At 43.7% G+C, this 14,437-nt stretch overlaps 1 protein-coding gene across 1 annotated transcript in view; it reads right to left on the reverse strand.

Annotated features, from left to right (window-relative positions):
- Positions 1 to 14,437, reverse strand: part of LOC144798398 (cytochrome P450 2C8-like) — a 640,773-nt gene that overhangs the window by 15,466 nt on the left and 610,870 nt on the right. The window lies entirely within an intron of this gene.

Raw genomic sequence — 14,437 nt, forward strand, 5'->3', positions numbered from 1 at the left:
AATTAAAAAATATTAACTTACCTTATTTTCGATATTTTTGTTGTCTATATTCTATCTAGTCGATATTATGTCATTCTATATTTTTGACTTCGATATTTTGGCTACTCTAGTCTTTATTTTTGTAGTCTATATTATGTCTAGTCGATATTATGTCTAGTCGATATTAAAAACTCGATATTATGTCTAGTCGAAATTAAAAACTCGATATTATGTCTGTTCACCAATCTTGGCATGCCGCGGAGTCAAATTCCTGGAAGAAGCTAGAAAATGTTTAGAACAAACTGAACAGGAGGGCTATCAAGGTGGCAGGCCAACAGGGACAGTCTAATCCTCGGATTTTGTACACATTGTCTCCAATAAAAATGTAGGCCGAGAGACAATAACTTCAGCATTTTTAACAAACTTTGTACTGTAATTTTATCATGAGAATTTTGTAATGATTTTAACTAATTATGCAAATTAACATTGATTTGATTTGATTTTAATATCTTTTGGATTGGCATCAGCGTCAGCCATGTTTCAGAGGCTTATGCATATTATTTTTAAAGACACTGAAAACATGGTATTTTTTAAGATGATATACCTGTTATGGGTTCTGATAAAGCAGAGCATAATGAAACCTTGATTAAAGTTCTTAAAGTCTTGGAGCAAAATGGTCTCACAGCTGAGGAGTCAAAATGCAAATTGGCAAGAAATAGTGTTACTTATCTGGGGCACGAAATTAGTTCTGCTGATATTTGTCCCAAATCTGAACTTGTTGATTCTATTAAGGAAGCACTTGTTCCTCAAAATATGGATGAAGTCTGATTCTTTCTAGGGTTGGCTGAGTTCTACTCCAAATTTCTGCACAACTTCTCGGGCAAAATGTACTGCATTAGACAACTTCTTAAAAAAGGTTGCAAGTTTTCATGGTCAAAGGAGTGTCAATGCAGTTTTGACTGTATTAAAATTTTTATATGTTCTGCTCCTGCACTTAAAGGTTTTTCCTCTAATCTTAGGAGCATCATCACCACCAATGCTAGTTGTAAAGGCCTTGGTGCTGTACTGTCACAAATTCAAGAAGATGGTAATGAATGTGTAGTTGCATTTGCATCCAGTCCTCTTACCAATACTGAGGAGAAATACTCAGTAAATGAACGTGAAGCTCTAGGTTGTGTCTGGGCTCTTAAATACTTCAGACAATACATATTGGGCACATGTGTTACTGCGAGGACTGATCATAAGCCCCTGACCAAAGTACTTACTTCCAAAGGTCTCAGCAATGTTTCCCCCAGAATTTCACATATGTCTGTTCAGCTACTAGATTTAGTGTATAGTGTAATTTATGTTCCAGGAGTTCGCAATGGGATTGCTGATTTTCTCAGTAGGTGTCCTTTGCCCATTACTTGTGAGGAAAAAAATTAATGGGATGATTAGCTGGTTGCCACATTTTTTGGAGATGAATTGCAGAGTATTTCCCATGATGAGTGGATTCAGGGATTGTTACGTGATGCTACCTTAGTTTCTGTCATTGACTATGTTCACAAGTGATGGCCAGTAAAAGCACATTTGGACAAGGATTTCTTGCCATTTTGGGATATCAGAAATGATTTATAGGTTGAGGATGATCTTTTGCTTAGGAATGGAAGATTGGTTCCCCCTTTAGATTTTCGTAGTAAATGTATCCGTTTATGTCACGAAGGTCACCTAGGTATTGTTAAATGCAAAGCCCGGGTTAAACAATCGTATTGGTAGCCAGGTCTTGACAGAGATGTTGAAAAAGTTATTAGGAATTGTGTACAGTGCATCAATTCAGAGAAGAGTTTGATTACGCATAAATCTCCTTTACATCCCATCGTTGTTCCTCATAGGTCTTGGTAAAGGATTGGTACCGATGTGTTTGGCCCAGTAAAAAACTTTGTGGGTATGTTGAAATATATTTTGGTTCTGGAGGACCACTTCTCAAAGTGGCCTGAATACAAGATAGGGGATAAATCGGATTCAGAATCTGTTCTTTTATTTTTAGCTGACGTGTTTGGACGAGAAGGTTTGATTAAAGACATTATTTCTGATAATGGGGGACAGTTTGTTAGTGAGGTTTTCAAGAAATGTATTAAAGAGTCCGGTATTAACCATAGAACAACTTCTGTCTACCACCCCGAGGGTAATGGTTGCGTGGAACGCTTCAACAGAGTAATTAAAGACGTTATTGAACTTTCCTTTAGCCATTGTTTAGATTGGGAAGATGAATTAAGCAAAACTATTTGTACTTATAGTTACACAATGTGCATCATCAGGACATTCTCCTTTTGAGTTAATAAGGGGCAGGTCCCCCCGCACCAAGGATAATATGGAATGGTTAAAAAGTACTAATCCTGTATCTTGGTCTGCCAAAGAGGTTAGGGATTCCTTAGCAGCTGGACAACTTAAGTACAAGGACAAATTTGATCAATCCCATAACACAAAAAAAGCTCATCTTTGTGTAGGCGATACAGTAAAAGTAAAAAAAGGTAGAATTACACTCCAAGGAGAAAGTAGGTTCTCAATTCCTCTCAAAGTTGTAAAAGTTATGTGTAATTCTGCTTTACTAAGTGATGGGAAGGTGTGGCATGGTAGTAGAATTGCCAAGTTTAGAGGTGGAATTTCACCAAATTCCTTAGAAAAATGTCATGATTCTTCTGTTGATTTTCACCCAATCAAATATGATTGGATACAAGTTTGTTGCAATAATTGTTCTAATGTCACAGAAGGGGAAGGTGATGATAGCAAAAGCAACAATACTGATATTCCCAATTTTAATGTGAATGATCGTAGCAGCACCCGTGCAGATAATTCTGAAACATGTAATCCTAGTGCTGTTTATGTACCTAAGGAGGGCACAGTTCCAAAGAGGTATGATTTGACCAGAGCTGGCAGAGTGTGTGTAAAACCTCTATATTTGAAAGATTATGTTACACATGTTTGTCGCTCTTAATTTGTACCTGTGTTAGTTTCTGCATAATTTAGTTATAGTTATGTTGTAACAATTTTTTTTTTATTTATTCTCTTTATATTTATTCTTCTGTGGGAAAGAGGAAGTGTTGTGTTTATGTAAAGTTCGGGTGCATGACCTTATGGGATTCCAGTTCTTAGATTCTTGAACTGTAGAATCCTGGAGAGTAGTCGTGTACAAGCATCGCTGGATGAGGAGTGTCCAGGCTGGCCTCCTCACTTCATTCTGGGTTCAAGATTAAGCTCCAATTTGGATTACCTTACATGCCTCAGTGTTTATCTATTTAACAGGGTACCCCAAAGATCCTCAATCAGGCCCACCTTCTTCAACATGTATATGACACCTCTGGCCAGCATCACCAAAACCCACAGACTCAACATCATATCCTATGCTGATGACATAACTCATCCTCCCCCTCTTGGAGACACCACCAATACCAAGACCAACTTCCACAACTGCATGATAGACATTGTCAACTGGATAAAGGACAACTGCCTGAAGCTCAACATGGACAAGACAGAGGTACTGATTTAAAGCCTTCCATGGGACGCATGCTGGTGGCCATCAGAACTCGGACCAACTCCTATCCCCGCTGACCACGCTAGGAACCTTGACATCATTTTTGACAACAAGCTAACCATGACAACTCATGTCAACTCTGTCTCCTGCTTTTTCATCCTCTGCATGATTCATAAGATATTCAAATAGCTACTCCAAAGCTCATGACACACCATCTCCCAGGCCCTTATCTCTAGCCAGCTAGACTAAGGCAACGTTCTCTATGCGGGTTTCGCTGCTCACCTCCTCTGACGACCACAGACCATACAGCATGCCGCAGCCAGACTCTTCCTGGGTCTCTGTAGCGAACCCACATTGCACCCAACCTCGCGGAACTCCACTAGCTTCCTGTACAGAAAATATGCCAGTTCAAGCTCCTGACCTATGCATACAAAGCCCTACACAACAGTAGACCCGCCTACTTTAACCACTGCCTGAACTTCCATCGCCGTCAAGACACCTTCATTCCACCTCCATTCCACCTCCCTTTCTCTATCCCTCACATCCGCGAGGTTGCTTCTTCTCCTACCTAGCAGCGAAGAAATAAAACAAGCCGCCCTACATCTACAGACCTCCCCATCTCTTCCAGAGTTCCAAAAGTCATTGAAGACCTGCCTATTTGGCTAATCAGCAGGACCCTGCCAGCATCTGGATATCCTCACAGGTGACAAGTAGCACTCTAGAAATCTACTGATTGGACCCTTTGAAGATATCTGGTTGCCTGTACCTGGATTTTGGAGGAGCGTAGTGTCTCTGCTTGCCTTAGCAGAGCGGACCCTCGTCACCACTCCCTTCACGACTCGCCGGACCCGCTTTGCGGGTCCCGCAGCGCGTCATCTGTCCTTTGAGGCTGCTGGCTGCTGTGGGATTATCAGGAGGAGCGCGGGGTAAGGCGATATCACCAGCGGGGCTGCGAGCATAGGCAGGGACTCCAGCGTCCAGGAGCCCCTGCGCGCCCAACCTGCAACACCTGGGCTGCTCTCCACGCTGGCCATGCCCCCCGCCGACGGAGTGAAAAGCGGGCTTCACTCTAGACCCTGTGGGACCCTTTGAAGATATCTGGTTGCCTGTACCTGGATTTTGGAGGAGCGTAGTGTCTCTGCTTGCCTTAGCAGAGCGGACCCTCGTCACCACTCCCTTCACGACTCGCCGGACCCGCTTCGCGGGTCCCGCAGCGCGTCATCTGTCCTTGGAGGCTGCTGGCTGCTGTGGGATTATCAGGAGGAGCGCGGGGTAAGGCGATATCACCAGCGGGGCTGCGAGCATAGGCAGGGACTCCAGCGTCCAGGAGCCCCTGCGCGCCCAACCTGCAACACCTGGGCTGCTCTCCCCGCTGGCCACGCCCCCCGCCGACAGAGTGAAAAGCGGGCTTCACTCTAGACCCTGTGGGACCCTTTGAAGATATCTGGTTGCCTGTACCTGGATTTTGGAGGAGCGTAGTGTCTCTGCTTGCCTTAGCAGAGCGGACCCTCATCACCACTCCCTTCACGACTCGCCGGACCCGCTTCGCGGGTCCCGCAGCGCGTCATCTGTCCTTGGAGGCTGCTGGCTGCTGTGGGATTATCAGGAGGAGCGCGGGGTAAGGCGATATCACCAGCGGGGCTGCGAGCATAGGCAGGGACTCCAGCGTCCAGGAGCCCCTGCGCGCCCAACCTGCAACACCTGGGCTGCTCTCCCCGCTGGCCACGCCCCCCCGCCTATCAGCCCATGAGCACACGGTAGTAGAGTCATAAGGAGTACAGTGCCTCCGCTTCGCGGGAGCGACCGGGAGAAGCCCCGGACAAGGGCGGGACCGTCTGTGGCCGTCCGTGGTCGGACAAGGTTGGGTTGGGCCCAGAGCCCTGCAAAAATTATTTTCTGTCTCACATTATCTTTTTTGTATGGTATACAGCTGTATTTATATTACCTACTATTAGAGAGGGGGCCCACTAGTATCTAATAGGTAGCATAGTGGACTTTTTTATATTTTACTTTTATATATTTCCCCACTTAGCCCCCAAATATGCCATTAAGATCTGGGAAAGAACGCTTAGTCCACATACAAACCTCCAAGGGTGCTGTTTCTGGTCCCCTTGATGCTTTTATCACCAGAGCGACGGGAATTCTGGAGAAAGAAATCGAAATGGTTGAACATAGACTGTCCCTGGATTTAGTTACCGGGAAGCGTTCTTCAATTGGTGCCCTAGCCCATGCCAAAAGCCCTGTCTCTCATGCAGCTTTTAATTGTATTTCTACCTCGGAGACAGAGGCGATCGTCCATGTAGATGGAGACGGGGTTACTCTATCCCCACCCCACGATAACAGGGAAGAGAACTCCTATGTTAATCGGACAAGCGACGGGGATGACAGTCAGTATATTGAGGATGACGAATACAGTTTGTCCAATGCATCCCAATCTTATGTTCCTACTCCCCCCAACTTGTCCAACCTGCCCCAAAATAGCCCAAATCCAACATCCCGGAAAAAAAAACATGTTTCGAGTCCACAGGGGGAAAAGGTCCAAAAACAGCCTAAAATCGATCTTACTAACAGAGTGAGCCTATCTCTTTCCCAGCCCCATCAAGGTTTCCCAACGGTGTATTGTCCCTCATTAGCTCCCTCTGGGTCATCAAACCCTTGCCCAACGTGTCTTAACAGCGATGATATTCTGTTGGTCAAGATGGAAGCAATATTAAAAACTATACTGCTTCCGGTCTTAGAGAGAACAAGGTTGATGACCGCTAAAATAGATGTATTGGAACTAGCTGTAAACACCAATCTGGGTCTTCTGCAAAAACTAATAACGCCCTCTACTGGGATGGGGGCCTGTAACCCAACTTCGGGCAAAAACCAACTAGCGGGAAAACCCACAGTGATCCCTGCAAGTAAGTCCGTACCCTTAGGGACTCCCGCTGTTAACAACAAACCCTTACTAGGGACAAAACCCGCTGCCACCTTGACCACCGCTAGTAGAGTTCCCGTAAAGGATATTCCAAGGGATAAACGCCCACTAACTACTAACAAAGGCCCAGTGCAACAACTCTTGCCGAAAGGCATGTCAAAACAACCTAATAGTACCCCAGTACAATTACCAACAAGGGGTAAAGACCAAAATAATTTCCAATCCTCCAGGTCCCAGATGATGGATAATCGAAAAATACGCCCCACACCCCGAGTTAACTTACCCCCAGAAGCGTCCCAATATACCATCGTTTTAACTGGGGTGGCCCCTCTAAGAGATGGCATTAAAGAGACCCAAGGGGACTTGCGGAACAAAGTTATATTTTGGTTAAATAAACATCGCCCTCTCCCACCCTCATCCCCCACTGAAATCCTCTATGTAAGGAGAGTTGATTGGGTGGGTAAGGGCTCAAAAGATCTAGAAGGGGACTGTATCCTGATTTCTTTCAAAGACCCCTGGGTGGTGGACCGAATACGACGAAAAGCAAGATTTGCCCGTCTAGGTGACGTTCAGACTCTGGACCTTGCCTATTTCTATCCCCACACACACATTAACTACCCTATGGGCCCTAATCAGTGGAAATCGAGAGAGGGGAGGTATCAAGGGCCGATAACACCTTACCCCCAACAGTACCCCCCGCTCTTTAATCATTTTGAGGTGCTGTCAGACTTAGAATGGATAGATTGACTGTGTTCACCCAGCCCGTTATCTAACCTGATCGATGAGAGCAGGGAAATAGCACAATATCCACCTAACCTTGTTATGGAACTAAATTTGGATAACCAGCCTATGTCCCACAAAAATGTTAGCCCATTGGTTCCGCCAGCTGGGGAAAGGGCGTTAATTCCTAAAACCGAAGAAAATGGAGCCAGAAATAAGCCTTTAAGCGTTAGATTACCTAACCCCCACTCCCCTCCCAATGTAAGTAATAACCTTGTAGAACCCGACACTTTGATATCACATATTGTGTCCTGGAATGTAGCTGGAGTAAAGACCCGTCTGGACTCTGAGGATTGGTTAGAGTTCATTGATAAATATGATGTTGTGTTACTACAAGAAACTTGGGCTACCGCACCTATATACAAAGCTGGGTTCATAAACTTCTTTAAACCCGCAATAAAGAGTAATAAAGGGTGTGCTTCTGGGGGATTGACAACGCTGGTCAAACAGGCTTGGGGCTATTCAACTACTGAACTGTATGTGGAAAACCCTGATATCTTGGCGATTAGGTTGAGCAAGGAAGGGGGCCAGGACATGCTTATCATTAATATCTATTCTCGAGGCCTTCCTGGCGGCTGATGCCCCCAGCTGGTAGGTGTTTTGGACAATCTTCTGGCTGGTTGGAACAAGGGAACATTTATCCTGTTAGCTGGTGATATAAACTGCACTATCGAGCCGCTTTATCTGGCTGAGGATAATTGGGGGTTTGTAGAGGATGTTACATGGAAAATCCCGGAACTAATGAACAAAAAACCTGTTAAAGCAACGGAGGCTGCCCTGAGCTGGACTGCTTTTTGTCTCACCTGGGGCTTAAGGGCCGCAAATGGTCGCACTCAATCGGACATTGGCGCCAACTTTACATTTGACAATGGTTTGAGAAAAAGTCGCATAGACTACATTTTTAAAAAAATTGAATTCTGGAGCCTGATAGTTGATATGGAAATTGTTATGCGTCCTGAAAGTGATCATAATCCTCTGTCTTTGAAACGTAAACTGTATGATCTGACGAGATTGGCGGGACCAGCTCCTAGGGGGCAAGGGGCTGTAACCTTATCAAATGATCGGAGGAGATTGAAATGGTCCACAATTTCAAGTGATGCAACTATACAGGCCAGTATAGAAAATGTGGTGAAGCTTGCACTAAATAAAATGATGACAGAGGTTGTTGGGAGGGGTCACACCGAACTAGATAAGATTATGGGCATGCATGATAAATGTTTTATTGAGCTTAATCAACTTCTCTCGAAACCTTGCAAGAAAGGTACTGGGCATCCGCAAGCCACAAGAGCAAAATGGTACAACAAAGATTGTAGGGAGGCCCATAGTTCACTAATAGAGAAAGTTAAATCTAGAAACATGAGCGCTGTAAAGGCGGCTAGAAAATGGTATAAAAGAGTACAGTGGGAAGCAAAGAGGGCGTGGGAGGATGATTATTGGGCGGATCTTTTGGATGCCAGCAAGTCTAATAATCAGACTAAATTCTGGGACATTGTTAAATGTGGTAAGGATGGTGACTTTCGTACTCCATCCAATCATGTATCCCCTGAAGCCAGGATAAACTATTATTCTTCCCAATTTTGCTCAGAAGCTATTGAACCTCCGCCCATTTTGAACCTGTTACATGTAATGCCCCCCTGTGATATGATCCTGACCTTCACCGAAACAGAAACTGAGTTAGCCTTAGGCTTAACAAAGCGGGGGAAAGCCCCTGGGTTGGATCAAATTCCAGCCGATCTGTTTAAGGCCAATACAGCCCTTTGGGTACCTTATTTAACAAATATAGCTAATGCTATAGCGAGGGTTGCCTGTATCCCCAAAACATGGAAGGGGGCTGAGATTCTCCCCATACATAAAAAGGGAGACAGATCCAACCCAGGCAACTATCGCCCGATTAGTTTAATCGACTGCTTCCAAAAAGTCTTCGCCCGCATGATTCTGGCCAGAGTGCAGGGGTGGATGGATCTCGAAAATATACTGTCCCCAATGCAGGCGGGCTTTAGATCTGGTACAAGTACCATTGATCAGGTGTTACGTTTTTGTATGATCTTTTGGAAGGTTGTCACGCTTGGCGGTGGTACTATCTTTGCCGCTTTTATAGACCTGAAGTCAGCCTTCGATCTGGTACCAAGGGGTAAATTATGGCAGGTACTGAGGGACCTGGGTATGCCGGGTGAATTACTTGAGATGATTACCAGACTACATGACGAAAACTACGCCAGGGTAAGGTGGGGAGTACAAGGTCAATATACGGACTCCTTTCCAGTAACACGAGGAGTTCGTCAGGGGTGCGTTCTCGCTCCCACCCTCTTTTAATCTTTATTGACCAAGTAGTCAAATTCTTCATGTCCACTCACACCGATGCTCCGTCTTTGGCAGGGACTAAATTTCCTATGTTGATCTTTGCCGACGACACCCTACTCCTATCAAAGACCCGGGGAGGCCTACAGCGGGCTTTGAATCGTTTTGAGGAGTTTTGTAAAAAAAACGACCTCCAGATGAATGTGGGTAAAACCAAGTTCATGGTTTTATCCAGGAAAAACCTAATACGTAGTAACGTACAAATGAGTGGGGTCAACTTGGAACAAGTTGAAACCATGACGTATCTGGGGGTCACTTTGGATCGTCGTCTGTCTTGGAAAGATCAAATAGCGACCCAGCAGCTAAAACTCGCCCAATTGACTGGATGTCTTCTGCGCGAGCAGAAGAAATCCATCACAAAGCGGGTCATTCCTGCCCTGAGAATATATGACACCAAAATAAATACAGCCACACTCTATGGGGCAGAGTTATGGGGGTTCATGGACCTTTCCAGTCTATATAGAATTCAGTGTAGATTTCTTCGGAACCTGGTAGGGTTACCCCAATCCACTCCACTGACTCCCCTCTGCCATGATATGGGTTGCTTGCCAATCACGGACATGGCCAGATTTAGAGTAGTGTCCACATGGAGGCGCTTATGGACCTCTGAGGATCTTGCACTTTTTGCAAAGGAGCTAGTAGAAGTGAAGTCCATGGGGGGTTCTGAGCGAATCCCATGGCTTCGCTCGGTGAAAAAGAGTCTGTATGATATGGGCTTAAAACATCTGTGGGTGTCCCCAGGTACTAATACCTTTCCATCGAAAAAAGAATTTAAGGAACTATTTTGGGCCTCAACCCGTCTTTCCTTGGTACATGCCTCCAGTTCTGGGAGTCTAACGGGGCGCTTTTTAAGCTTTAAGTTGGATCCCGCCCGTGAGACTTACTGGGATTCTATTACCAGACCATTGGACAAAAAACTGTATCATCAATTTCGGGTGGGCTCATTACCCTTGAATTCTTTCACTGCATCCTGGGGTAAAACCTCTTCTAGCTTTTGTAGCTGGTGCCTAGATCATAAAGAAACCGAGGGTCATCTACTGTTTGCCTGTCCCCAGTATTCAGAACCCAGTTCCAAGTGGTTAAAACCCCTATTCAAACGACTACCCTGCAGAAAATCTTCGGATGCAATATGGGCCCTGAAAACAAACACTTCTGAAATCATTGTGATATGCTTGGCCAAATTTTTAGGCTGGGCCTGGGCAATCAGAGCCAGAAGGAACCCATCCTCTTCCTAATCATATTTTGAAATGTTTTTGTCTTTATTGTATTTCTAGTTTCAGGTTCATTTATGTCCTGTGGAACTGACAAATGTTTAATAACTTTTTAATTGTGATTTTAGTTTTAGTAAATCTAATAATATGTTTAAGTTTGTCTTTACATAATTGCTTATATGCAGTGGTGGTTTTTGTTTTGTTTTATGAATGTTTTCATTTTGTCTTTTATGATTTTACTATCGAAATAAAGACACTAAAACCTGAAAACCTGATTGATGTTGAATCGACAAAAGACCAAAATTCTTTTAATCATTTCCAAACAAATAGAGCAGATTTGATTTACACTATAGAAGGAATTAATGGCTACATGCATTCAATCTTTTAATGGTCCCTCAGATATTTAAAATGTGAAGGTTTGAGAATGTTAGAATGGTATTTCCTACTAAAATGGGTTTAGGAAAGGTTACCAAATCAGTACGGTTCCTTCTAAAAAGAGAATCAGTACCATATGTATAAATGCTTTGCAGCAGTAATTTCTGTCTCAAACCACTGAAAACTTACTGTCTCCCAATTAGATTTGGTTTCTCATTGGGAAAAGTGAAGATGTTCAGTTGGAACCCCTGTCCCTTTGTGAATTGGGGTGGCAGTTTCAGGGGGAGTAGGCAGCGGTCCATGGTAACCACTAAAGTTTTTCAAAATTGAAAATGTTTATTTTTCAAAAGCAGTCCTGTTTCCTTTCAATAAAACAAGCTACTTAAAAAAAAGGCTTTCAATTTTGAAATGCAATCACAGGGATGGTGTTGTGCTGCACCTTGTAGAATACCATCCCTGTAATTGTAGTCAATTGTAAGGAGTCACAAATTACAACCCACCTAATTAATATTCATTAGGCAGGTGGTTCTGAGACCTCTGCAAATCAGTATTTTGCAAACCGACTTACTAGTACATAGGTCGGTTTCAAAACAGGATACTGGTTGCAAAAATTAGAGTTGCAGTTTAGCCCACTTTTTAGCGACCAGTATCTTAGTACATTTGGCCCTAAATGTTACCATTTCTTCCCACCTTCAATTCATTTTACTGATCAACACCCACTCTTATGCACACATCAATTACATGGCTAAATCAACAAACATTTCATCTACATGCCATCAAAAAAGATGAAATATCTCCTCTCTCAAAGAACCTAACAAGAGCTATGCAATCACTTATCATTAGCTGCCCAGCATTGGGTATGGTTTTATTCATGACATTCCACAGGCAGTGCTTGCTTCCCTCTACGCTGCCTTGCACTTCGTAGCTAGTCTCTTCTCCTCCAAATGGAAATGGAACCATATCACTCCAGTTTTAAAAATCCTACTACACTTTTTTAACCCCTTCGCTGCTAGGCCTTTTCCCCTCCTGTGCTAAGCCTTTTTTTGGCGATTTGGGGTAGTGCGCGCTTAGGCCCCTGTAACTTTTTGACCACATAAGGTATCCACGCCAAATTCGCGTCCTCTTCTTCCAACATCATGTGGATTCTAAAGGTGCCCAGGGTTTGTGGATTCCCTTGCAGGGGTCCCAGAAATTAGGCAAAATACAGTAAAATGTTTGTGTTTTTTTCAGAAAATTGGGAAAACGGGCTGCAAATGAAAGCCTCTGGGATTTTCCCTGCAAATGTTATCAACAAAGGCTTTGTGAGGCTGCAATATCCATTTTCTCAGCTTTTAGGGAATGATAGTCTTTTGTCAGAGAACTAACATTTTTTACACAGTTTTGGCATTTTTCTGGGACATAGCCTATTTTTGCTATTTTTAGAGCTTTCAACCTCCTTCCAGTTATTGGTAGAAATTAGTTTGAAAGCAATGATGGATCCTGGAAAGCTATACATTTTCCAAAAGTAGACAAAATTCTGAATTCAGAAAGGGGTCATTTGTCTAAATCCATGAAGGTTTCTTTATAGAAACTAACAGTTAAATATTGGAATAATTGAAAATTAGATGAAAAAAACAGCCTTTTGTCTCAACGTTTTCACCTGTAACTTCTTGTAATTTTGATAGATCTTTGAAAGCAATATACCGTTACATAAGTTTGACCTTCCTGGTTGTGGGTATATATAGGACTTGTAGTTTCACCAAGAACCCGACGAACCCAGAGTCAAAAACTGAGCAGCAACTTGCAATGGTATTTTATTATTTACCGGGTATAGAGCACTTATTCTTGGAAAATGTATACATGGAAAAATCGGTATGAAAGACACCTATGTATTTCTGAATTGGGTACAAATTATAGAGTTTAGAAACAGTATATATTTGCACATTTTCAAAATTGGGAAATACTCATACTAGCATGAGAATTATTGGTAATTTTTCAAAATGATTTTTTTTTTACACAATGTCTTTCATTGGGAAGGGAGAAATGCATGAAAACTCAATAGGTAATAACATTTACGAATCTGAATTACCCTAAGTCTATGGATAAAAACAGTACCTCATTTGTGTGGGTCGGCCATGTGCCTGCGACAGGAAACGGCGCAAAACGCAACGTGGTCGCACCTCAATTTCGCAGTTAGAAACTGACCCTTTTATGGTAAAGTGCCTAGCTTTAGTTTTTGCACCCTAGCTCTGCCGGCACCTAGGGAAACCTAGCAAACCTATACATTTTTTAAAACTAGACACCAAGGGAAATTCAGTATGGGGTGACTCGACTGCCTCCCACCAGGTTCTGTTACCCAGAATCCCTTGCAATCCTATAAAATTGGGGGAAAAAACAAATTTTCCTCACATTTCTGTGGTGGAAAGTTCTGGAATCTGTGTGGATCAACAAATTTCCACCCACCCCGCGTTCCCCCAGGTTTGCCGAAAAAAATGGTACCTCACTTGCCTGGGTCTGCCTAGTGCCTGCGACAGGAAACAGCGCAAAACGCAACGGGCCGCGCCTCAAATTCGCAGTGAAAACGGACCCTTTTTTGGCAAAATGCCTAGCTGTAGTTTTTGCACCCTACCTCTGCCGGCACCTAGGTAAACCTAGCAAACCTATACATTTTTGACAACTAGACACCCAGGGGAATTCAGGATGGGGTGACTCGACTGCCTCCTACCAGGTTCTGTTACCCAGAATCCATTGCAAACCTAAAAAATTGGAAAAATAAACGCATTTTCCTCACATTTCTGTGGTGGTAAGTTCTGGAATCTGTGTGGATCAACAAATTTCCACCCACCCCATGTTACCCAAAGTCTTATGAGAAAAATGGTACCTCACTTGCCTGGGTCTGCCTAGTGCCTGCGACAGGAAACGGCGCAAAACGCAACGTGGTCGCACCTCAATTTCGCAGTCAAAACTGGCCCTTTTTTGGCAAAGTGCCTACCTTTTGTTTTTGAACCCTAGCTCTGCCGGCACCTAGGGAAACCTAGCAAACCTATACATTTTCGAAAACTAGACACCCAGGGGAATTCAGGATGGTGTGACTCAACTGCCTCCTACCAGGTTCTGTTACCCAAAATCCCTTGCAAAGCTAAAAAATTGACAAAAAAACGCATTTTCCTCACATTTCTGTGGTGGAAAGTTCTGAAATCTGCGTGGATCAACAAATTTCTACCCACCCAGCGTTCCCCCAGGTCTCCCAAAAAGAATTCTACCTCACTTGCCTGGGTCTGCCTAGTGCCTGCAACAGGAAACAGCGCAAAACGCAATGTGGTC

This window comes from Lissotriton helveticus, chromosome 12 (assembly GCF_964261635.1).
Source record: "Lissotriton helveticus chromosome 12, aLisHel1.1, whole genome shotgun sequence".
Classification (NCBI taxonomy): Eukaryota; Metazoa; Chordata; class Amphibia; order Caudata; family Salamandridae; genus Lissotriton; species Lissotriton helveticus.